This window comes from Phalaenopsis equestris, unplaced genomic scaffold, assembly GCF_001263595.1.
Source record: "Phalaenopsis equestris unplaced genomic scaffold, ASM126359v1 Scaffold000372, whole genome shotgun sequence".
NCBI lineage: Eukaryota > Viridiplantae > Streptophyta > Magnoliopsida > Asparagales > Orchidaceae > Phalaenopsis > Phalaenopsis equestris.
The window spans coordinates 217,877-222,564 of NW_018164814.1; positions in this window are offsets into that span (position 1 = coordinate 217,877).

Consider the following 4,688-nt stretch of genomic DNA (forward strand, 5'->3'; position numbering starts at 1 on the left):
ATATATAAATATATATATATATATATATATTATATTGGTATTAATATTGGCATGCCCACCGGGCTCTCCAACATCCAGACCATTAATCCGCTGCGAAAAACCCAACGGCAATATCTACGGCTTCAACGCAACCCTCAGTGACTCCATTTCTCTCTGTTCTGCTAACGTTGTTCTCTGCGGCTTTTAGTTAAAGAACACAGCTTTGATTGTTGGCGTCGCCGTTTACAATGGAAAGAGACCAAAGTAATGCTAAATAGCTCCGGCGCGCCGTCGAAGCGGAGCACGTTTGAGACTCATATGAACAGGTAGACCATTCTGCTCGCCGTGGGGCTGTTCGCGCTCTGCGCGATCGTAACGGGGCTTGGTGGCGCGTGGTTGGGGAGGCTTAAGGGGGAGCTGGATGAGCCTCCGTATTATAGTAAGAGAAATTTTTCGGGGAGGGAAGTGGGGAGTTATGAGTATTATGGAATTGGGACGGAGAAAGTTTTTACCTTTTCATGGCTGCGAGTCTGTTCCAGGTTTTGATTCCGATTGCTCTGTATATTTCGATGGAGTTGGCGAGATTGGCGCAGGCGTTTTTTATGATACAGGACGATAATATGTTTGATAGGGAAAGGGAGAAGAGGTTTCAATGTTGAGCTCTGGGTCTTTGGCGGAGAATAAGATGGAATTCCGTTGTGTTAGCGTCGGGGGGCGGGACTACTGCTGCGGCGCCGACGCCGGCGGTGGCGTTGAAAAACAAAATGCCATCTGTGTTGTAGGTATTGTTTGTAGAATTAAGATTTGGTGAGCAGAATTAATTTTAATGATTAACTAACAGCCGATAACTTTTTGCTATAAACTATGAATGTGAATGAACAATTAAATGAACATTTAATACAATATTTTAAAGCTATAATCAAACATTATAAAAAAATGTTATTAAAAATTATTTTGTAAGGCACATCTTTCTTTAAACCTCAGTAAAAGAAACTTCTTGCTTAGTCACCAAGGGGGATTGTTATGAAATATATACTAGAGCAGTTGATGTGGTATATATATAAATCAAATAGAAGAACGATCGATGAAGCGAAAAATAGAACGAGAAAAAATTACACCAGAAAAGTACACACAGATTTACATGGTTCGACAAATTGTCTACGTCAACGGAGTTGCAGAGGATTTTGCTACTTAAGGAAATTTACACAAGTCGATCACCTCGGCTTACAAGAGGAATCTCTCACTCTTCGTTGCTCTCTCTCTTCTTCTATCTTTGTTCTTCTCTCTCTACACCGAGATACACCGAAGAAAATTCTACACTGAGATACACCGAAGAAGACAAACTTATAAGAGAAATAAACTCAATTTCTCTTCTGCCACAAGCCACCAAGAAAAAGCCTAGGGAAAACAATCTTCTTCTTCTTTCTTCTGCAGCAAGAAACTTCTCCTCCTTGCACTTCTTCTCTTCCACTCTCCCGTGGAAACCCAAAGAACTCTTCCTCAATCCCGAGAGAACCTAAAGAAGAAAATACCGTGACTTTCCGTAACTTCTCGTGACTTGCACGTCTAAAGAAGAGCCGCCCTTTTATAACAAAGAGAAAGGAGCGAAGAGATGCTTCTCTTCGTGAAATAGAGGAGGGAGTGGTTATTTGTGAAGAGGTGTGACCCTTCGCGATCGGAAGCGTCGTTTCGCGAAAATAGAAGGAGAGGCGGGAGCAGGAGTTCGCGGGTTGGGTGGACCGGACTCCACACCAGCGCTAACAGAGATTATTGTAATTATGTGTTTAACTATTTAGTGAATTGTTAAAATAGTGAGAGTAAACATCAAATTAATTATAAAATTTTTAATTATATTCTGTTTGATAATATCTTTTTAGTTTTAAAATTTTCATTTATACTACAAAACAATAGTAAGATTATTCTCATTAATATAATTTAAATTTTTTTACTAAGACATTAAATTATTCCCATAAATAAGAATCACATTTATCAAAACTACAAAATTCAACTCAATCGAAAATGCAGCTAGGCAAATACATAATATGAATATAAGAGAAAATATTCATCAAATATAAGATAAACTTTTTTTAAAAAAATAGTTATGCAAAATATACATAATATGACATTACAATAATAAGAAATGTGTTTTCTTAAGTTTTACATACGTGCAACACAGTTTTTATATAATTATATATTTAGAACCTACTAAAGTTTAATATTTATATTCGTTGTGACCCGGAAGATTCAAGGTGATGAACTAATAAATTAGCAGTTTAGTGTTGTATTAAATACAATATACACATAGATGATAGAGAAGTGACAAGAGCAGGCACCGATTTTTAAGTGGAAAATCCTAGATTGTGAAAAAAATCATGAGGCGCAACCCAGTCGTAGTAATGCACTATGAGTGCATATGTCCACACTTCTCCTGAAGTAGGAAAAATGGAATTGTCAGTTTGCTGTACAACATTGGTCATTGGTTCAATAGTAAAAGCCGCAATTGGGTAGTAGTTCTTCGTGAAGTGGGCCACAAAGATCGTATTTGATGGCTACAAAAGTAGTGGTTCATCATAAATGTTGTATACAATGATTATTATACCATGAGTTTGCCACATAGCCAGTAGTTAAAAGTCATAATTGCATCAGTTGGCCACTGAGGTCGTGGTTGAAGACTGTAATGATGACAATTTGTCATGTAAGTTACGAGTGAAGAGTGTCAAAAACATCAGTTAACTATTGAGGTTGTAGTTGGAATATGCATGAGTAATGAGTAATATAGGTTGTTGTTGGTTGTGTAGGTCAAAATGAGGAGTTGCAATAACATCAGTTGGTCATTGAGACTATAGTTGAAGATTATAATGATAGCAATCAATCGCATATGTCATAATGTGGAGTTGAAGACGTAGGTCGTTGTGGGAAGCTGCAATAATATCAGCTAGACATTGAGGTCATAGTTGGTGGGCATTAGTAGGTGGTTGCAACAAAGATATCACTTATTGGCATGTGATGTAAAAAAGAAAACTTCAGTAGTATGAAAAAAGTCGTGTTCTAATATGTCAGTTATAAGCAGTTGATACAGGGAGTTATCGTTGGATCTTCATTATGACATTTTTTGTTATCACATATTTGGGTATGTCATTTTATTGTATTCAGGATGCATTGTAACATTGTATGCAGGGTGCATCATTACAATGTATTCAATGTAAGTCGTTACATCATAGGATTTACTTATGAAGACGAGCAACGACGACTGATGGCAGCAAGCGAGGGCGACTAACGACAGTCAAAGGTCGCCAATGAGTGGTGGTCGTCGGTGGCCTGTGGCTTAAGAGGGAGAAAGTTATCATCAGATCTTCGAATCCATATCGAATGACTCTCACATTCCACTCCTCCTTCAGGTACAAGTCTCTCAGGTTTCTGACTTCCCCTCTTATATTAAGGGAGTATGACTTTTTTTAGATTTTGTGAGTGGCATCTCATGTAAATATGATAGGTATTTGAACCACTCTATTGGTCGGCCCATGATAATTCTTTTGATCATGTTTTATTTTATGGATATTTGAGTGACTTAATGATGTCAGAATTGTGTGATCTTGAGCACGTGAGATTTGTCCATCAAAATGTTCGATTTGACTATAAATTTGTCGAATTTGGAATCTATTTGACCATCCAATTAATCATAAAAAGATTCTAAAAGTGGTTTAATGGCTTGACTCGAGCTTAATTTGGCTCTGATTGAATCAATCTTGGCATCATTATGCTTGTTCCATCGAGTCGATCAGTTTGTGACTATAAGTTTGCTGAAATCAGAGTTCTAAATAAATTTAAATTTGAGTTTGAATATTTCTTACTTGGAAATGTATCATCGAGATTCGTGGCCAAACATCTTGAGATCCTTGCTCAACCATAAAATTTGTGATGACCTATAATATTATATTATATTAGCTATGCATGATAAGATATATTTTTTTTCTTCAAAAATTAATGATAATGATAATTTTCATGTGATATAAAAAACATGTGTTACAAATATATAAATTAATGCTTTAAATGCTAGGTATATTAAGTGGTGTGATATGAAATTAAAGACCTCAGTTTTTTTCAGCACTTAAATTTGTAATTTAAAAAAAAAATATTTTTTTTTTGGTCAACACGTAGCCATCTTCATTGAATCAACATTTTATCCATGTAGATTAATCCATGATGAGCTGTCCATCCTTTTCTTGATCCACAATTTTTTATTTACATTTTTTGTCCACGAAAATTGGAGAGTGGAAAAAACTAGGATCCTGGACGAATGAAGAAAAGTTGGCCAATTAGGGCTTAATTTGACCGTTAGGTACAAACGGTCGTGGCAATGTATTAAATATTTATAGATGGGCGATGAAAATGAAATGTGCCATATTATAAATATGTACCATGATATTATGTCCGAAGATTCGAACGTGCAATATTTTCTTGTATAGATGTGTCATACTATAAATATATAGGGGGCCAGAGAAAATATTATTTGTATACCATAAGTTCGGCTGTTCATGTCAACTCAAATTCATATGTTTGGTGATATGGCATCCCTCTATCGGGAACTAATTATTTTCTTTTTGAATTTTTGCTTGATTATTTAATTGTGTTCCAAGTAGGCTGTCAAAAACGGCTCGTTTTTCGTGAACAACTCGTGTTCGGCTCGTTAAGAAGCTCGTGTTCGGCTC